This window comes from Manis javanica, chromosome 16, assembly GCF_040802235.1.
Source record: "Manis javanica isolate MJ-LG chromosome 16, MJ_LKY, whole genome shotgun sequence".
Classification (NCBI taxonomy): domain Eukaryota; kingdom Metazoa; phylum Chordata; class Mammalia; order Pholidota; family Manidae; genus Manis; species Manis javanica.
Window position 1 is genome coordinate 49433706 of NC_133171.1, and position 21414 is coordinate 49455119.

Consider the following 21414-nt stretch of genomic DNA (forward strand, 5'->3'; position numbering starts at 1 on the left):
AATCCCAGGGAACTGTAATTACTTATTCCTGAAAACACTGGGCTGATACAGCCAGGTCTACACAGGTAGGATGGTGTGGACTGCTTCCTGCTGAGGCTTTGGGACTAGTCCCAAGGTCCGTCAGTGCAGGGTGTGGTCAGCAGTGACTCTGCCACCAAGGCTCAGATTCCCAGCTGTGCTGACCAACAGGTGTGGATCCTTTCCGTGGGAAAGTTGCAGTGGGAACAATTCGCCTCGGTGAATAGAATGCTCATGCCTCTTCCTCTCACACTCCTGAGTAAATCAGTTGGCTGCGGTTCCCAGATACAGAGAAGAAAGGTGAGTGGGAGGGGAGAGGGAAGCATCACAGGAGTGTCACTAACGTACAGAATGTTACAGCCAGAAGCCAACACACTGCATGAAACCCAGCCCCTGCTTCCCCATTAAGTGAGCTGAGAGGCAGAAAATAGTAACAGCGGGAATTTATTGAGCACTTACTATGTGCCAGGTGTTGTTCTAAGTGTTTTAATGTTTTAATCCTTGCAATAATTTCATGGGATAGGTGCTACCATTGTTCCCATTTTACAGATGAGGAAACTGAGGCTCAGAGAAAGGAGAGGGATTCTACAAGGCCCCATAGCAAGTGACTGGCTGGACCAGACCCCAGACTGCAGTCCTTCTAAACCCCTCATCTGGAAGGAGAGGCAAGCAAGTCATTCGGCGTGCATTCGGCGTGTGTCAATTACCCAAGGGAAGCTTTTGAGTAAGACTTTGGAAACTTTTTTAGAGCTCTGTTCTGTCTATCTTTGTTTTATGTGGGCTGTTCCCTTTGCTGTCATAAACATCCCAACAAAATCTCAAATGACTGTGAGCTTGCCTTAGGGACCCAGAGGTGACAGCTCAGTGAGCTATGAGATGGTACTCTGGGGGAGTCCAGGTTGGAATTATTGGGTGGGGGCAGCCAGTGTGTGAAGGCAGAGGATCCAGTGCCTGGGGCTCCCAGAAGAACAGAGAGAGGCCAGCCTTGGAGCCAGGCTGGGACCCCAAAAGACCGTGTGGCAGCAGTTGCTCATTTTGCAGGAGGAGAAACTCAGGCGGGGTGACCTGTTCCTGCCCACCCAGCAGGTTAGTGCTGAGCCTGGCAGGGAAGCTGAATCGCTTGTTTCTTCTTCCTGCTGTCTGCCCTGGACTAGCACCCTTCATGCAGACCCTCAAATAGGACTCCCATGCGGCAGTGGATGCTGGAGCCAGACTGTCTGGATTCAAATCCTGCCTCTGCCACTTGCTATGTGACCTTGGAGGAGTCCCCTAACTTCTCTGGCCTCAGTTGCCTGTACCTCCACCAGGGGATGGCTAAGGATAGATGCTCAGATTTAAGATGGTGCAGTACATATACCCACTGGCTATTATAATTATGGTGGAAAGAACCCATATCCCAAGAGTATGCATCTCCTTGTCTGCGTCTCCACACAAGTTCTATGCAGACAGCAGGCTTGGCCAGGCCTCGTGTAGTAGAGAGGAGCAGGGAGGGCCTAGGAGGGTTTCAGGGTGGAAGCAGGAGGCAGGGAGCAATGGAGTGTGGTTTTCATGGTTCCTTTGCACACTGAGCTCTCTGAACCTCCTCCCTTGCTGACCAGGTTGAGATTTGTCTCTTGCCTGGTTCCTGGCTCCCCGCGCAGGCCAGGCTGAGCAGGATCCAGGGCCCCATCCATCCTTGGCTGCCTGGACAGAGATGTTAGAGCGCACATCTGTCATTGTCTCCAGTGCCATGGATGACTGGAGTGTCATCTCTGACAAATGTCTGTGCAGGCAAGTTCTGTGAGGCTGTGGATACTTACAAATGCTGAAAACTCACAGATACAGGCGGGCTGCTTCATACACCAGAGAACGCAAGTGAGGACCTGGGATTCAGACTGGGGGTGGGAGAGGGGGGCTGACAGAGGATGGGACTTCAGCTAGGAAGACCTGGGCTCTGCCTCTCAGTCTTCCTGAAACAGGGCAAAGCATTTCCTCTCCCTAGGCCTGGGCTTCCCCACCCGTGAAGTGGTGATAAAGGTGATAAACAATAGCGGTGCTACAAGAATCTGTCTTAATTTTCCTGACACGTTAGCAATGATAGCAGCTAATCCTTCTCAAGCACCTGCTTTGGGCCAGGCATTTTGTGCATGCTGACACTAGCTCATCAAATTCTTCAAACAAGCCCATTTTACAGATGAGGAAACAGATTCAGAGAAGCAACTTCTCTGGGGTCCTGTAGCAAGTGGCAAAGCTGACTTAGAATCCAAGCAGAGCATGCTCTAGGCTGGGAGCTGGCAACCCTGATGGGTAAGGGTCCGGGAAGTAAATGTCCTATGCTTTGCAGGCCATGTGGTCTCCTCCACAGTTACTCAACTCTGCCACCATTGTTTGCACGTCAGACCACAAATACATGCACATGGCTGTGTGCATTGCCACTTCATTTACAAAAACAGCTGGCCCACTGGCTTTGTCTTTGGGGCTTGCAGGCTGTAGTTTGCAGACCTCCTGCTCTAGGCTTCCAAATCAAAGGAGATGATTATGAGAAAGGGCTGTTTACACTTCAGTGGGGCAGTATAGAGTGTGCTTGAGAACATGGGCTCGGGAGCCAGACTGCCTGTGTTCCAGCCACAGCTGGGCCACTTACTGGCTGTGGCACCTGGCATGAGTTACTTAATAGCTCCATGCCTCAGTTTTCCTATCTACAAAATGAGAATAATAATTTTGGCTACCTTATAGGGTGGTTGCGAGATTTACATGATTAACCATGTAAAGCTTTGGACTTTTGGCCTCATACATCAGGAACACTGGGCATCATGTGCTATCACTTGCCAGGGAACATTATCATCAACACCTGTGAGTCTGATGCCCATTTAAATGGTGAGTTGGACCGGAGGTCCTGGCTCAGCTCTCCTGATTCTAGCTTCCTTCTTTTTTCCTGCCATCAGCCCAACCCTCAGTGGGGGATGTTGTCTGCTTTATCATTCGGCTCCTAGATCCCTAGGATGCTGTCTTGCCAATGGGTTTCAGCCCTGGGCAAGTTTGCTATGGATTCAGTGTGACCAAAGAAATTGACAGCAAAACATTCTTTGGGGTGAAAGGGTTATACCCAACTTTATTTCCAGGTGGCAGGTCAGTTACTAGAATCCCATTCACTCAGAGCGAGTCTGTATGCAGCAAGCTGATCTCTGCTTCTGGGCCCCTCTGTCTGCATAGCTGTCCTCTGGGCCCCTCTGTCCGCACAGCTGTCCCACACAGCCATCCTCTGGGCCTCTCTGCACAGTCGTCCTGCACAGCCATCCTCTGGGCCTCTGTCCTCGGCACTGCCACCACTCCAGCTTCTGCTCTGCTCTCTTGCAGCCTTGCCACCATGTTGCACCAGAGCACTGGGCAGAGCTCTTTATATAGAGTCAACAGCCATGTATTGCCCACAGGTGTGCAGTGAGCTAGTCAACCATGGCCAGGGGAGAATCCTGGCCACAGGAACTCTCATTTTATCCACAGATGCCAAACAGAGAGACCATAGGGACTAGCCTGCTTCTTACCATTGTAAGGACATTGAGGTCCAGAGAGGGGAAGCAGTTTGCTCCAGCTCACACAGCCTCGGGTGTCAGATTCACTTCTATCTCCTTAGTCAATGTTCTTTCCCAAAGGCAGTAGCCACCTCTCAGACCAGTTCTTCTGGCTTGGTGAAATGTAAGGCATCTGCCTGCAGGTGAGGTCATCCAGGAGGAGATGGTTCTCCACTGCCTGGGTCTGGTAAACACACTTGTGCAGGACAGAGACTGAGGCCAACCTCTTCCTATCCAGACACAAACCTTGGAGAACCCTCTGTCCAGCAGAGCCCAGCTCACCCCCAGCCCATGTCTCTCTCCTTGCTAATAAGTTAAGAAGTCTCCATTCTCTGACCTGCTGAACTTTCCTTAGGGAATGATTAAAGGTAACATTTCCTGGAAAAAGTTGCAAGTAGACGCTATGTGGAATATGCAAACAAATCACCCCTGATTTGTACTTATGGTTGGTACTTATGGTTGTATATTGAGAAAAAAAAAAAGAAAAACAGTTTGGACAGCTGGCCTGTCAACTATAGCTAGGCCCCGGTGGCTGCTGTTGAATGTCAGCCATTTCATATAATGTCAGCATTAGACAAGTCTCTCTGTGACCATAATGGAACATGATAAACACAAGGATATTATGAGACCCCAAGCATTCATGAACATCCTTTTCTCCCAGCTGACACAAGAGACTTCTCTCTTTTACCAGTGACAGCTCTAGGCTTGCTTCATTCCTTCATTCCTCCTACATAACAATGATTAAGATACCCGCTCAGCAAAATGCCATTGCAGCCTGATAGCAGACAATCGAGAACAATGCTTGCTTCCTCAGCTCTCATTAAAATCACCCAAAACAAGCCCAAGCCCCCCAGCAGCCTCTTGCTGAGGCAGTCTCCTGGTCCCCATGGTGCATGCTTTCCCTCGCTGCAGTAAGTTCGTAAACCTGATTTTATTTGACTCTGAGGGTGTTCCTGTTGATCTTTGGGCACTGGGCTTTATCAACATATTTATCAGTATTGAAACATGGATGTGTGGGTGGAGAAGGAATGCCCAGTAATGAGGACGGAAGGTGGGAATCGTAGAAAGCCAATCCTTGAGTCCTATGGGGAATCAGGTGCTTTGGATGTAACACAGCTCTTCGGAGGAGGAACCTGCCGTGAAGGAGTTATTTCATTTTATCTCTTTACTAACCTTGGTGGAGTAGTAGCATTCCATTTATAGATAAAAACAGTAACAAAACCCCCTGAGTTTCCCAAGCTTAATGAACTTGCCTGCCATTCCTCAGCTGGTGAGTGGTGGGTGCAGGAGCTAGGAGTCCGCGGATGCTAAGCCCAGAGTTGATGAGTTGATGAGTTGATAGAAGGCTAACCTATGGCCTACATAGCAAGGAAACCCTATGCACCATCTGGTTCTCATTGACAGCACTGATGACCTTAAGTCGGGTGATATCCTCTAGGATGTGCCAACCACGTGGTTGGAGTCAGTGAAAGGGTTTGGTGGCCACAGTCTCCATCTTTAGAGCTGACGTTGCCCCCCAGGGCTGGGCTTCAAATCCACTTGGTTTGAAGGATACAGTCTTTATTACTGACCCTGAACTGGGAGCAGATGAGCAGGGAGAAGCCCTGCTGATGCTTCACCTTGACCCTAACCTTTGCACCCAGTACTCTACATTTACTTTCTTAAGCCGTCATTTCTATAGTGAGAATATACAGAAGGGGACACCCCAGCTCCATCAAGGGGTGTCTGCTGCAGAATGGTGGGAATTGCACTGTGTTCATGAAGCTTCTCCTCCAGCTTCCCCATTAGGTTCCGTAGGCCTGCACCTCTGTGGGCCAGGGGGCATCTGCCAGGTTGCATTGTGGAAACTTAAGGGCAGGAGGAAGGTGGGCAGGGGAACTTTTTAAGTGCCCTTTCCATGCCACACAGTATGCTTGTGCCTTTCATAGACATGGAAGGCCATCAGAGCTGGATTTTATTTTAGTGGGAGAACTGTCACTGGGAAGCAGCTAGTAGTGTGAGGATTTTGGACATTGAAAAGTGGCTTCTATGTAATGGGAGGCTGACTGATGAACCCGCTTCCCTTGTTTCAGGAAAACCAGCAGACTGGGATCTTGGAGAGAGAAATGTAGACCAAACACCCAGCTATTATTCTTGGAGAATATGGTGATGTCACCCAAATCCTCAACAGATCAAGAATGGAATCTGTCTAGCCATGGAAATTTGGTATGTTACACCAGTCTGTGTCCTTGAAGAATTAGAGGATGTTTTTCTAATACACAGACCTTTGAAATCCCTGATATAGTATAGTTTCCAAGATGAATAAACCAGACTGTGGGAGATGTATCTATTAGCTGTTGTGATGGATTTGTCTGGCCGTGAGAGTCAGCCCAGCCCTGTGGGTCCAGGTGTGGGATTTCCCTTGAAGAATGACATCATCTCATCTTTCACTGGGTCTGAAGGTTCTGCTGGGAACCCTGAAGGGGGAGGCGGTCTAGTGATTCTGAGGCAAGGGTGCTCAGCTGGCCTGCGCACGGGGCTTGCTGAGGCAGGCAGAGGCCCGGAGCTGGGGCAGGGCCTGTGAGCCGAGGAGTAGCGGTCTCTGGCGGCAGCATAAGGCACCCCCTGTGTTGTCGTTGCTATGCCACAGGTGTTCAGTGAAGCTTGGCTAGACACCCATAGCACGGGTGCAGCAGCTGGAGAATTAGCATCGTGTCCTCCATCACCAAAGGACACTGGCCTTCTTGAGCTGTTGCTCAGGGCACTTGTGCATGCCCCAGAGTCTTCACACTGTTCCCTGTGCCTGGAATGTCCTTCCTTGCTTCAGGTGTCACTTCTCAGTAACACTGTCCCTGACCACCTGAAAATTCTAACTTCCTATGCCCTGCTCTAAGTTTTTCTCCTTAGCATATATCCCTAACATAACACATACTTTCCTTATGCATCCTGTGTATCATGTCTCTTCCTAGAATATGAACTCTCTGAGGCAGGGAATTTTTGTCTAATATAGTCACAGTTACAGTCCTCAGGGTTTAAAACTCAGTAAGACACAGTATAGGCACTCAATATGGAGGAATGAATGGATTTCTTCTATTTCTATTGTACTCAGTGTGTATTTCATCAAACAGGGTCATCATTTATTGATATGATCACATTTCCCCCTTGCATTTGTTGGTATAATAAATTATGTTAATTGATTTCTTGTTACAAATCTGTATGTTTCTAGGATAAATCCCACTTGATCATAAAGACATTTTGCCAGATTTCATTTACTAGTGCTTTATTTTGAATTTTTACATTTTTAGTTGGAAGAACAATTGGTTTACAGTTTCCTTTTTCTAAGCGATCTGTATCAGGCTTTGGTACTAGGCAAAGCAGGCTTCATAAAGTGAATTGCAGTGTTTTATCTTTTCCTGTGATCCGGAAGAGTATAATTAACATTGGAATTATTTGTTTTTTAAAGGTTACATAGAACTCAGCTGTGAAACCATCTGTTCCTGGTCCTTTCTGTAATGGCAGAGCTTCCCCACCTTTCCAGTCTCTTTGTGGCCTTTGCATTTCTTACTTTTCTTTGGGTCAATTTTGGTCATTTATTTTTTACTAGGTAAACATCTACTTCTTGTAGATTTCCCATTTTGTTTCCCTGTGGAGTTGATGTCAGATTCCCCTGTAATGTTTAAATCTGAGGGCATTTATGCTTATGTCTCCTTTCTCATTCCTAACTGCTTGATTTCATTCCCTTTCTTTTCCTTTTAATCAAGTTTCTGACAAATTTGCCTGTTTCAGCACTTTGGCGAACTAGAGAGGCCTGTGTCCACACTTGGAGACCAAGGTTCATGTAGAGAGGCGCCTGTAGGGGGCGCATGGAGCAGTTCAGGATGGTGGGAGCAGGACTCTGGCTGGTGAAGGAGGGTGGATGATGCTGACGGCTGTCTCCTCCCTCCTGGTTAATGACTTGGCAAAGCACTCAGGTTCTCTGCATTTCAGTTTCCTCATCTGTGATGGGGGATGATAGAGCAGAACCCAACTCACGTGGGTGGAAAGGAGGACTAGATGTGTGTAGATGTGTAAAGCGCCAGGCATAACACCTAGCAGAGAGTAAATGTGTAATTAACGTCAGCCCTTACTGTGGAGGGAGTGTGCTGGAGGAACAAGAGGCCTCGAGAATTCCTGGAAATCCCAGGGAGTCCTGTAGAAGAACGGACTTGGAGGCCCCATCCTGCAGATATTTGGGAGGAGTGGAGATCGCCTTCTACAGGGAGTGTGACCTTCCTCTGGGGTCCCAGGCTAGTTAGATACGGGAGCCATAGCAGTGACACAAATACTCTTTCACTAAATCTGTCCTGTAAGTCCACAAGGTAGGTATGATGTAGAACCTATAAAAATGTTAATATAATATTCAATCATTTCTAGCCTACAAAAAGGCTTTTTCATATGGTTCACCCTATTGTTATTATCATTTCCATTTTTCAGAGGACAGGTTGAGAGGGGTTAAGCAGCTGTCCTAAGGTCACACAGCCTGCTGGTAGAGGATACTTTTGTCAAACCAGGGTCATACAATTCCAAAGCCTATGTGATACCTCCTAGCACGGTCAGCAAAATGAAAAAACACACAGGTCATTGTGAAGATATCCTGCAAACCCAACCTGAATGAGGGGGTCAATCCTGATGGCTGAAAAATGGTAACTGAGCACCACCTAGGAGGGTGATCTGCGGAAGAGGGGAGGACTTGGCTCTGATGGAAAGAGTGCCTGGGGTCTGAAAACCCAGTGTCCAGTGCTGTGGCCTTGAAAGTGGCCACTGTCATTCTAACATTCTATGTATGGAACTATTTCAGCAAATATCCTAGTAAGAGCAGGTGTTTACTTCCAGTACCTGGGAACTCTTGAAAGGCAGGGATCCTCTCTCATTTTTCTTGTAACCATCTTATAGGCAACAGAGTCCTGACAAATGGTCAGACTTTAGCTTGTTGTACAAGGGCCTGCTCATCCGGACAGAATGTGGGGAGGGAGGGATGGCTGTTGTTTACCTGGTTCTGCCTAACATGGGCTAGAGCAAATGGGCTCTGATAGTCATGTAGGATCGATCTCTCTGGGGCTCTATGAATATGAATGACCATGCCTAAGGTGGGCCTTAAACTTGGGACTTTATGAAGATGACAAAATGCTTTGCTGATGTGAATGTCTGGATTGCAGTGAGGATGCATACGGGTTTATGGTACACATGCGCATACAATAAACTGACAAGGATAGTAGAGAGGGTGTGATGTGAGTCTCCAGGTCTGCACAGTAAGAATGAGGCCAGCCTTAGCCAGAAGGGCTAGGATGCCAAGTCCATGGTCTGGCTTGCAGCTCTAAGCTGGGACATCCACTTCTTGCCCCAGAACCCTCCTTCCTGATCCTCAGTCACTGCTTATGCACTTATTGAAACCTTACTAAGAGCCTGAAGAACTGGATTTCACCTATTTTCAGGGGAGGGTTGCCTCTCCCCACCACACAGCAGAATTCTGACTCTGGTTGACCACAGCCCTGGTTTCCAAACTGAGAGCATGCAGGCTGCCTTCCCTCTTCAGGTCCAGTGGGAGACTCTGCCCTGGAATTTCTCCTTCTGCTTATGGGAATGGTAAGTGTCATTCATCTCAGCCCGGTTTTCTGGGATGAAGATGGTTCTTGGAGTCCAAACTAAGAACAGAGTGCCCACTTGTGGCACCCAGCTGTTCCTGTGAAGGTCGCTGTGGTTGACACGGTGCCCTGCCAATCCTCTTGGTACTCTGGTTTCAGTGTGCATGGCAGCTTCTGGCTGCGAACACCTGCTGCCTCTGCTCCAGGGTTTTCTCTGGTTGCAGGGCAGAGGGCGGCTCAGACAGCAGACAGACTAGAGGGGTTGGGAAGTTAACGTCTATAGGAAAAACCCTCAACCAATGACAAATGAGAGTGGATGAATACCCCAGTTCCCTTCTGCTTGGGTGGGATGCCCTGTGGCATGTTCTATGCAGCCTCTTGGAGGGCAGCCAGTGGAACAGGTAGGTCATGCCCCCTTACTTCCCTACACTCCTGTTTCCTGGGCTCATTTCCCAGGTAAACCAGGCACCCGAGTCCTTGCCTTAGGGTCTGCTTCTGGGGAGCCCCACTAAGGCATCCCTTAAACATCCCTCCCTCTCATCCAAAGGCCCATGTGTACCTGCTGATTGATTGGGTGATGCTCTACAAACACCTTTCTCTTAGCCAGTCTGTCCTCTTTGTAGCTCAGGCCTTTGTGGTGTGTGTGGATCTAGAGAACATTTGTCAAAAGAGCTCATTCTGCCGCCTGAGCAAGGCTTATGCTAACTCACGTCACTTACTGCACAGCCCGTTCCCCAGAGAGCCCCCGGGGGCTTAGGATGGATGCACCTGCGGGAGGCTTTCATCTTCACTTGTATCTGGACACAGCATGGGCTCCAATTAAGTGTAGCACTCTGGTGCACTGGCTGTCCTGTTGCTGAGGTCCCTCCGTGCAGTGGTGCCCCAGGGACCGAGTGGAACTTCTTCATGTCAGCCCAGGCTTTCTGGAGTGATGGACTTCTCCATGTTCTAGAGCTCATGGTCCTGCCCTGGCACATCTGTGACTCTGCAGTCAGAAGCAGTGCAGCTGTGATTCCTCATGTTCAAAGTCTGACCCTGCCCTATGGCTTCATCTCTGAACTGACTCCTGAATCCACTGCTTCCTGCTCAGCAGCACCTGCATGTCTAAGGGCATCTTACACACATGCTCAAACTGGAACCTACTCTGCCCAGGTTCCTCCATCAGGGCTAATGGCAACTCCTTCCTTCCTTCCAGGAGCTTGAGACAAAACCCCTCAGGCCATCTTGACCCCTGTCTTCTTCTCACAACTCACGTCCCATCCTTCAGTAAATACTGTTGCCTTAGTCATCCAGACTCCGATCATGCTGCCCACCTCCTCGGCTGCCTCTCGGATTCAGGCCATCATTATTTCTTGCCTGGATTTTTGCACTGGCTGATCTCCCACCGTGGTCGCCCTTCCCCCTGGCTAACCTGTCTATTCCCAACACAGCAGTCAATTAAAGCCGAAGTCAGAGCAGACCCCTCCTCTGCCAGGAGCCCTCCCACTAGAGGAAAGGCCAAGTTCTTACAATGGCCTCAAGGCCCCATAAGAACCGGCCCCCAAGCCTCTCCACACTTCTCCCCCTTCACCCTCTAGGATTCACCTCCTGGCTAACTCCTCTCCAGTTACACCGCCCTCCTTCTTTCCATCAAACACCTGGCCACGCCCCTGCCTTAGGGACTTTGCACCTACTGTTCCCTTGGCCTGAAACATTCTTCCCCCAGAAGAGGCTCCCCCATCTCCTTCAGGGCTTTACTCAAATGTCTCCCTGCCTATAATGGTCCTCATCTCCGACACACTCCCTGTCCCCCTCCTCTGCCTCATTTGTCTCTTTGGCACTTATCACCATTTGACATCCCATGTACTTTACTTGGTTATCTTGGTTATAACAGATGGGAATGGAAGCTCCTTGACAGCTAGGGCCATTGTTCACTGTTGAGTCCCCACCATTAGAACAAAGCTTGGCAAGGGGTAGGTCTTGAATAGCTGTTTATTTAAAGATAAATACATGTATGAAAGGCTGGCTGTTGAGTAAGTCATTGTTCTCTGGACCTCAGTATCAGGAGACAAGCCACCCCAGCTGATTTCCAAGGCCCTGGGCCTGCTCTTGCCATTTGGATTCACAGAAAGGCCTCCTCTGAGAAGCTGGCTCGAAGGCCAGGGATGTCCCCAGCACCTGCCAGGTGCATCAGGACTGAGCTGGTTTTCTTTGCTGAAGGATCATTTAGTTGAAACAGAAAAGCGGGGTGTTGGACAGTAGAAGCAGGGGTCCCAACATCCACCCCTGGGGACACCTGAGGTCTGTGACTCCCTGGCCTCTTTGTCTAACTTGCTCTAACCCTTGTGTTGGAATCTGAAGTGCCTGTAACAGCTTCCTTTATCCCCAGACTGCTGTGTGTGTAAAAATACCCAATAGCCATCAGATAAGGACTCTGGAATATGGGGCAATGTCACAAGGGCAACAAGCAGGCCAATCCCAACACCAGTTACCCAGCCAGGTCCCCGAACCTTAGTCCCCAGCTATCCCAGGCCTTCTGACTGCTCTTCCCACACCAGAGCACTGTACACCTCACCTGCCCACACAGCCGCACGGCTCCTTCTCCCTGGGAGTGGAGCTCACCCCTCTTTCCACGGCTCGTGGCAGCAGAGCAACAGCGCGCTCTTAGCCGGGGCTCTGCCCCTCCGTGTGGGGCTTGTTCCAGCTGCTGCCTGGGAGTACGAATGGAGGCTGCACCCAGCATTGGAGTGGATGGGCTGGTGGCGATCTGGTTGTTGCAGGACAGGAGGTGCTTCTCCATTCTGGTAGGGCATGTTCGGGGGCAGGGTGGAGCTGGCTGCCTCTCCTGCCTTTTGGCTGGGCTGGCAGTGGCCCACACCGCTGAGCTGGATGACGGCAGAGCCCTTACTGGCCACCACCCTAGTCCTCCATGCAGCAGCCAGAGTGACATTTCTAAATAATAAATTCATGATGGTTAATTTTATGTATCAATTTGATGGGGCCGCAGGTAGCCCAGACAGTTGGTTAAACATGATTTCTGGGTGTGTGTGTGAGGGTTTCCTGGAAGAGACTAGCAATTGAATCGGACTGAGTGAAGTAGATGGCCCTGCCCACTGGGGGAGGGCACCATCCAACAGTCCGTCCTGCCTTTGGCGTCCGGTTCTCAGGCCTGCAGACTCAGACTGGAATCTACACCATCAGCCTCTGGCTTTGGGGCTTCTGTACTGCCACCAGCTTTCCTGGATCTCCGGCTTGCAGGTGGCAGAGTCATGGGAGTTCCATCACTGTGTGAATCAATTCCTTATAATAAATCTCTCTCTCCATGTGTATAATACAAATACTCATGTCATTACCATGCTTGCAGCTCCTCCACGGTACCCTTCTGCTTTTAAGACAAAATACATCTCTGTAGCATCGGTTTGGCACCTCTGGTGAGCTGGCCCCTGGCTGCCTCCTCGCCTCACCATCCTCTCGTCTGTTAGGCAGCATCAGGTCTCCCTCCTCTGCTCCTCTGTGTCCACGAGCCCCTGGTGGCCTATCACAGCAGTGTGTGATCACCCGCTTCCCTCTCTGGACCATGAGCTCCTCAAAGGCAGGGGCTGGGCTAAATATTTTTGGAATCTTTCACAGTTGGCACAGTGCCTGGCCCATGGTAGAGCTCAGAGTGTGTGTGTGTGTATGTGTGTGTGTGTGTAGGTGGGTGCATGTGTGCTTGGACATGCATGTGAAATGAATGGATGAAGGCCAGCCTCACAGGGTCCAGGATATGAACCCGGTGTCCCTCTCCATCTTTGGCCTGCTGTGGGTGGAAGTGGCCAGGGTGGACCCTCTAGTCCCCTCTCTAGCTTCTGCCATCAGGGCCACAGGCTGCCTGCTGCTTCTAATTTCTCTATGCCAGGTCACTGCAGAATCTGCTCCAAATCCGCTCCACCTCCTTTTCCTTCCCGCTCACCAGTTCTCAGGCAGCTGGTGTTCCCACTGGCCTCCCAAGCCTCAACCTATCCCCAAGGCCAAGTAGCCTCTTTTCTGGTGCTGTGCCTCCATCTGGCTCCATGACCTTGAGCAAGTCACTTCACCTAATTCACAGCCTCAGGCCCTCAGGTTAGGCACCGCACAGTGCCGTGGACGATGCAGTCTGTGGATGTTGCTGCTGGAGCTGTACAGTGACTGCTTCAGTCTCCTCTCATCAAGGGGTCAGCGATACTGCGTGCGGTGGCAGGTTTAGACATACTATAACATGGGCAATCACGCGGTGCCTCACAAGGGAGTACTTATAGGCACTCAGTTAAGGGGCTGTATTTAGAGTTGTTGGATTCTCATCATCATTACTTCTGAGTGCCTCCCTCTCCTCTGACCCATGGGTATGGCTGTGGCCTCTCCCTGGGTTGGCGGGAAGTCAGGGGTTTCGGTCTCACATGGAGTTCTTCAAGCTGGGCGCTCACGTCTGCTTGGATTGCCTCGTCACATGGAAGACGTCTCTATTGCTCCCCACTGTCAGGGGAACCAAGGCTGTTCCCATTACTGCCTTGGCTGAAAGGAAACATACATGATCTGCAGGCTCATGAAATTAGATCACTGAGCTCTTCCCTCTGGCTTTCTGAGTCAGCAGGTCTGACAGGAGGCCCAGTAATCTACATGTCACCCTTTCCAGGTGATAGGGATGCTCCTGATTCAGGGACCACATTTTGAGAACAACTGGCCTAAAGAAACCTTTGCTCCTCCCCAGCCTTGGTTAGGTAACAAAGTCCTCCTCGAACTTGAAGGCAGGATTGCCTGGACTGCAAAGTGCATGTGAGGTAGGGCAAGAGGGAGAATGTGGAGGAGGGTGGGTTCCCCACATTCTTATGATTAGAGTTGGCACACAAAAACGCTAGCTATTTAGGAGCCCAATAATGAACAAAGCATTGTGCGCAAATGTGACTAGGATGAGATTTCTGTCAATAAAGCACAAAACCACCCATCCGTGATCAGCACAGTGCTTTGTAGTTTATAAAGGGCTTCCATATACATTTTCTAATGTAATCCTTAGAGAGACCCTGTGAGTTGGACAAGGCATGTATAGTTGCCCCATTTTACAGGTGAGGAATCACAAGGTGAATTAACCTTTTTTCTTGCCTGCTGTATTCCAGGCATATTACATATAGCAGCTTACCTGGTCTTCCAACAACCCTCAGAAATAGGTATTATTACTTATCATGGAGATACGGGACTTTGAGGCTGAGGAACCTATTGATCTGTCAAAGATTGTGCACTTAATTAGCAGCAGAGCCAGAACTAAAATCAATTTCCTCTGACTCACCATTCAGGACTCTTTCTCAAACACCATATTTTGTGTGTATAACGGGGATGAAATTTATAAAGACTCGAATAGTTGTAGCTGAAGAGAATTTTGTTGTCCTTTCAAATTCTCTGAGTTCAGTTTTTTCAATCTAGGTTTCAGATCTTTTGTGAACGGAATCAAGATACTGGGGAGAGAACCTTGAAACAGGCAGACCAAGGTGAGTTATAAGAAGGAGGGAGTAAGTGGAGAGGAAGTGGTTGGGGAATGCCTTCTGGGTTGAGTGATGGAAGTTTTATGGATTTGGCAAGTGGGGGGATTCCAGACCAGTTGCCAGGTGGGACTGAGGGGAGGAGAAGGAGAGGAATATCACAGTTTGTCTGTGGCATTGAAACTGGGTCTTTATAATTATTTTTAAGAGATGCAGGAAAAATTGACATAAATGTAAAATAACATTTGGCACATCGATATGTGGTGCTGTATAGAGAATGGGTCGCAAGGGACCCCAGCTTAGAGGAAGGTTATTCATGCATGTGTTTGAAAGAGAAGATGCTTGAATGTGAAAGATAACGGTGTAAAAAAATGATTCAGTGACAGAGATACTTGGACTGGGAAAGAAAGAGATAAGGGGGAAAAGGGAAACAAAAGAGAGAGAAACAAGTAAGAAAGAAAATAGGGGGGATAGGTGTCCAAAAAAATTGACAGACTGTGTAAATCTAGACAGACGTATAGGGAAAATAAAATAGAAACCAAGGAAAGTAAGTTCGTCCCCTACCTGTATCCCAAGGCTCTCTGCTACTGCGTTTCTCCAACCTTTCAGCTATGATTAACTCTTAGGAACATATTTCCCCATTGCTACACACTACGTATACACATACGCACCTAGAAAAAAATTTTTTGTATTTTTAGGAACTCATGCTTACCCTGCAGTCCCCCATGAACCACATCTGCTAGTACTCACGTCCTGTGTCCTCCTCTCTCACAATGACCCTGGGCCTGGCCGAGTGACTGGCTTCTGCCAGCAAGACATTAGCAAGGGAGGTGCAAGTGGAGGCTTGCACCATGGGGCTTGTCCTTTGCAGGTTAGTCTTGGGATGTACTCCCTTGGAGCCCAGAAGTCATGTTGTTGAAGCCCAAACGAGTCATATGGAGAAGCCCCCTGTTAGAGCACGGAAGCCCTAGCTGACCACCCCAGCAAAGCTCCCCGGCCACAGACAGACCAACATGCCAACCATGTGAGGGAGGCTTCTTGGAACTGGGTCCTCCAGCCCTTGTGAGTCACCCCATCTAACGCCCATGGAACAGAGAGGCACTGTCTTCACTGAGCCCAAATTTCAGAATCATGAACAAATGAATGTTGTTGTTTCAAGACCACAAAGTTTTGGGGTTGGGTTTGTTATGTAGCAACAGATAACCAGAAATTCTTACTATACGCAATGCACCATGATATGTTCTATGACAGTTAATTCTATTTTATTTTTCAAAGTGCTGCATTGATTTCATGACCCACCGATGAGTCATGGTCCACAGTTTGAAAAGTGTTGCTCTAATCAATGTGTTTGAGATGTCTGTCCTCTCCCTCTCCCTCTATCCTGTTGTTCTAAGAATGATGACATATAAGAGGTCACCCAGTCCAGGACTGTGCCTCAGAAAGGGCTGCTCCAGAAGCCATCTGGGTCTCCAGGTGGACCTTTCCTTTCAGTAGATAGTATTACTCAGAGGAAGTCTATAGCCTTTTTGTATGCTTGCTCCGAATCTTAAAAGCACAATTTACAGCCAAGCATTGTCTCCTGGTACCCAGTTCTGCCAGATACTGAATTCATCCCCTCACATGGAGGAAGGGTATGACTCCCCCCATACCCATCCTTGTACCCATCTACATCTCAAGTCTCTGGGTTAAATAAAATGAAGCAGGCATCTTCTGATGTCATTCAAGTTTCCTGTGACACCTACCAAATAAATGGTTTCTTCCTCTGATGCAGTGATTCCTGAATCATATTCCACAGACCAAATGTACCAGAACTGCCAAGGGAGCTTGTAAAATGCAGATTCCCAGGCCCCACTAAGTGATATGGTCTCAAACAATCTCTGGAGGGAATCTCTGGAGGATGGTGCCTGGAAATCTGCATTTTAACAAGCTCTCCAACTAGTTCTGCACATTGGCGTTTAAATTCAACTATTCCAAATGCTATAGTCTGGGTCAGTGCATGTCAGCCTTCCTTACCTCAAGTCACAGTGAGAAATACATTTACATTCTGTCTGCATGCACAGGTACATGTATGTAAAGGAAACAGAAGCTTCAACAAACTCTAAATTGATGTATGCTACACTTTGACTTTTCTATCCTGTTTTGTTTTTTCAAATGCTGGCTGTCACTCATTAAACTGATGTGATGATTCATCAGCAGATCACACTATACAGTTAATAACAAAGCTGACCTAAGCAGACACAGGCTATGTGTCTCTTCAGTAGACATGGCCGACTGTCCAGAGTTTTGCTGTAATAATACTTGTTTGGAGTTGCAAGCCTGGTCTTCCTCTTTTCCCAACACGCCCTTTGAGTCTACTAACAGGGCTTGCATTCACAGAGCACTCACCTAACCTCCTTCCTTCTGTCAGTGCTGGGTGTCCCTCTGGGCCCAGGCTGGAGCTCAGGGTGCAGCTGAACTGGGGGCCTGGGGCTCCCTCCAAGATTCAGTTTGCATGAGCCAATAGCTCTAGGAGCTTTCGGTTGAGGGGAGATGGAACCAGGATGGGGCAGGACAGAGCAGGGGTGTGATGGCTAAGCCCTACTTCTTCCCCTTGATGAGCACCCCTGAGTCCTCAGGAAGCACGAGTTGGGGTTCAAAGTCCAAGAATGGAGTCCAGGAAAGGCCAGGTGAGCCTCTTTGCAAAGGCAGAGCTTCTTTGGTGTCCAGAAGACACTTCTCGGGACTGCCAGAAATGAATGGAGACCACAGCTGAGGCAGAATGCTGTGTGTGTTCATCTGTTATCCAATAATTTATGTAACCTCCTCTTGAATTTCTATTTTCATCTTATGTCACTTCTTGGCCTGTGGAGTTCCCTAGATTCACTACCTTCTATGTAAAGAGGCTTGCTTTCCCTAACCTGCCTTTTCCAGGTGCAAAGTGGATGACTGCCCCGGTGACGCCAGAACCAGGGACTGGTCCTGTTCCCTGCTCCATCCTTCCTACTTCTCAGTCTTCATCCTTCACCCTGATGGGGCCCCAGCTTCTCTGTCTGTCCTCGGAATTCAGCCTCTCTATCCTCTCCTTCATTTTTGACACTGGAGACAGCCACAGAAATCAAAATGCATTGAAAAATGTGCCATTTATGGTGTCCAAGAGAGCCAAACTGATCCCCAAATGATTGATTTAGTGGTTGCAGCTGGGCCTGGATGCAGACAGACAGCTAATGAGGTAATTTTTCTAAATGCAAAGTGTAAACAAGATAACAGCTCCCTCCCTCTCTGTGAGTCTCTTTGGGTTTCTCTTCCACTCTCTCAATTTTCTGCAGAGATGCACAAAACTGTTTGTATTTTTGCCCTGTCATGGGTTGAATTGTGTTTCCTCAAAATGGTATGTTGGGTTCCTAACCTTCAGTGTCTCAGAATGTGGCCTTATATGGAAACAGGGTCTTTATAGAGGTAATCAAGTTAAAATGAAGTCTTTAGTCTAATCCAATATGACTCGTGCCCTTAGGAAAAGGGGACATTTGGACAGAGAGACAGACATGCATAGAGGGAGGATGATATGAAGAGACACAGAAAAGACAGTGATCTCCAAGCCGAGGAGAGAGGCCTGGGACAGATTCTCCCTTGCAGCCCTGAGAGGGCCCAACCCTGCCGGCACCTTGACCTTGGACTTCTGGCCTCCAGAACTATGAGAGGAGTGTTTTTTTTTAAGCTGCCCAGGCTGTGGCTTTGTTGCATCAGCCCTAGCAAACTAATTGTAACACATACATCGAATGTTGTCTGCTTCTGTGTGCCTTGTGTTGTTAATTCTCCTCCGTGAGGCTGGGGGGACAAAGAAGGTGAAGGCTGAGGCAGGTTTCCCATGGGGCATGGCGGGTTGCCCTCCATTCCTTCAGCCACACTGGCCCTCCCGAAGCCCAGATGTGTGATGTCTTCACATGGTGAGATGTTTCTGTAAAAGTGGTAAATGATATTTAAATTGTAATCCATTAATACTGCTGACTCTTTTCACTACGGCGTCCCTCCGGTGCACTTCCCACATCAGGTGGTCATCACTGGCCACAGGGCACTCTTAGACCCAGGTGGAGGGAAGTTGAGTCAAGAGTGTATACAGTGGGGGTTCAGTGGCATGTAGATATGGTGTGTGGTCACTTCCACATAGAATTAAATGTCGGTACCGTCCCAATGCAGGAAAGCCTTCCAGCAATGCTTCTGCTGCCCTTGGCAACCTTATACCCTGTGATGTACACAAAGGCGCAGGCCGACATCCTATCCGTCTATGAACTGTGCCCGTGGCACCCAGCACTGGAAGTATGTGTGAGTAGGGGAGAAGAATCAGCTTTGAATTATGGAGCCAGAAGCTGGTCTGCAGAAATTCTTCCACTCATCAAATATATAAACTTGTAAGTCCCAGTAAATTTAGTTTTAGAGGAGCATGGCAACCAGTTAATTGATAAATATTTATTTTTGTGGATTGCGTGATATTTGTAGCATTTATGAGCTTTTTAGAATTTGTCATGTGTTACAGTTTCTTTTCTTATTTGAAATATCTGTTTTTAAGTTCATAGTGTTGTGGTCTTTCCTTAAAAGGGCTCCTAAAACTGTACAAGCTTCCAGCCCCAAAGGACTTGAGTTGACCCTGGGTGTGAGAAATGAAGAGGGAGAACTAGATGGGGCAGTGGGAAGTGAGGGGGCATTTGGGACACTGTAGAGAGGGGAGCATGGGGAAGAAACAAGTGGGGGAGAGTGAACAGGGCTTTGGACTGGAGTTGGAAGACCCACTAGCCGAGCCCGGCTCTGGTGCTTGCTCATTTTGCTGTGCGTTCCCAGACAAGGCAATGCTCCTCTTTGGAATTTCTTAATAATCTGCATAAGAGCTGAGAGCTTGTGTGGGGCAAACTCTGAAAACACCTTAGGGTCCACTAGCCTAAGATCCTGGCATCCTACCACCAAGGGGAGAAGCTGGAGCCAAAATGGTTAGTGACTGGGAGAGCCAGTGTCTGAGGGGGAAGGCACGGGAAGCGCCCATCTCCCATGGGGTGGATTTGCCGGGCCCAGCTGGGAGTCCCGTGGGACAGGCAGGGCCATGTGGGGAAGGTGAGGGCTCCACGGTCATTCACTCCTGTCTCCACTCATTCCTTCCTTCAGCAGCTGCCCACTAGGCAGATCCTATGTGCTAGGTCTGCACCGGGACCGTGGAAGTGCCAGGAAGGAGACACAGCCCTGCCTTTGAGAAGCTGCACGCCCGTGAGGGAGACAGAGCATCCACCAGGCAGCACCACTACAGAGGCATCCGAGCTCTCGTGGGACAGGCCACCTGCAGTGAGGCCACTTAGTGACGCTGGAGAGCGTGGCTGTGTGTGACCCAGGGGTCTAATCTTGACTGCACATTTGACTTACCAGAGAAGCTTCTGAAATAAATATGTGTATGTGGATCCACTTCCAGAAAATCCTGATTAATCTGGGATGGGGTCTGGCACCAGCATTTTTTAGAGCTCTCACATGATCACATGCAGCCAGAGTTGAGACGCCCTGTTCCAGAGAAGTGCTTCTCAATCTTAACTGTGCATGGGACGCTCCTGGGGATCTTGGTTGGTGCAGATTTTACTTAGTAGGTCTGGGGGGAATCCCCAGATGGATTTTAGCCAGCTCCCAGGTGACAGTGCACTTGAAGCAGCGAAGCTCTAAGCTCAGACCCCCACACCCACTGATCTCAGCTTCCTTACCTTCCCCCAGCTTTTTCTTCTAGCCACACTGGCCTTCTTGCATATCCTCCAATATTCCAGACTCACTCACTCCTTGGGATCTTTGCACATCCTCCATCTGGAACATCCATTCCCCAGCTGTCCCCACGGCTTGCTCCCTCATGTCATCCAGGTCTCCGCTCTAGTCCACTCATCGGCCAGGGCTTTCCCTGAGCACCTGACCCTCTGACAGAAAGTAGCACCCTCTCCAGTCTTTCTCCATCCCCATCACCCTGCTTTACCTCTCCCCATGATGCTGATCCCCACGTGGTAATAGATCATAGATCTGCATCCTTGTTTGTCATCTGCTGTCCTCACTGCAAGACCAGTCTTATGAGAAGAGAACTTTGTTTCCCTCCCTCTGATAACCCCCCATGTAGCAAAGTGCTTGGCAACTCAGGAAGTATTTGTTGAATGGAGAAAGGGGATGATAGGTGGAAAAGGGATAGTTAGAACTTGGGACTCACAGACTTACTAAGGCTGGCAAAGCCTCTGAGTGTAATCCAGTGCTCCTCAGTGAGTTTGCCGCTGAGAGTCTGGGTGGGAGAACTCTCTCATATGTCACTGTTCCAGGCATTGTACATCTTTTAGGATTCATGACCTTCCTTACCCACTAAATACCAGTAAGCATCCCAAGTCACTGGGACCCCCTTAGGTGGGAGACTGGGCCCCAGGTGAGAACCACTAATGTAGCTCAATTATCCCATTACATAGGTGCAGAAAGGTAAAGCCATTTGCCCAAGTGCACATAAAAACTTGGTATGAGAGCTTTTGCCAGAGTTTAGGAGTCTAGACTCCAGTTTATGGTAGGTTTTTTTGAACTATAGTACCACCACATTGCTTTCAATAAAGTCCTCCTGAAGGTCCTGCAGGGTGGGGCTGTGGCGGTCATGTTTCCCAAGCAGCCAGAGGGTATCGGGAGTTCTCCTACCTCACCGTGGGGTTGAGATCAGGGTATGTGAGGTTTGTATAATCCAGATCGTGCTAGAGAAAGCTGACAATACCTGGCCTCTTCCACACTGGCTACTGGGTGCCCTGGGAGGTGAGTCCCTCT

At 49.0% G+C, this 21414-nt stretch overlaps 1 long non-coding RNA gene across 1 annotated transcript; it reads left to right on the top strand.

Annotated features, from left to right (window-relative positions):
• The first annotated feature begins 894 nt into the window (after window positions 1-894).
• Window positions 895-20042, top strand: LOC118969487 (uncharacterized). Its single transcript, XR_012126302.1, has 5 exons — window positions 895-1104; window positions 5639-5771; window positions 14579-14643; window positions 18808-19019; window positions 19765-20042. It is a non-coding gene; the product is annotated as an uncharacterized lncRNA (long non-coding RNA).
• The last annotated feature ends 1372 nt before the right edge of the window (window positions 20043-21414 follow it).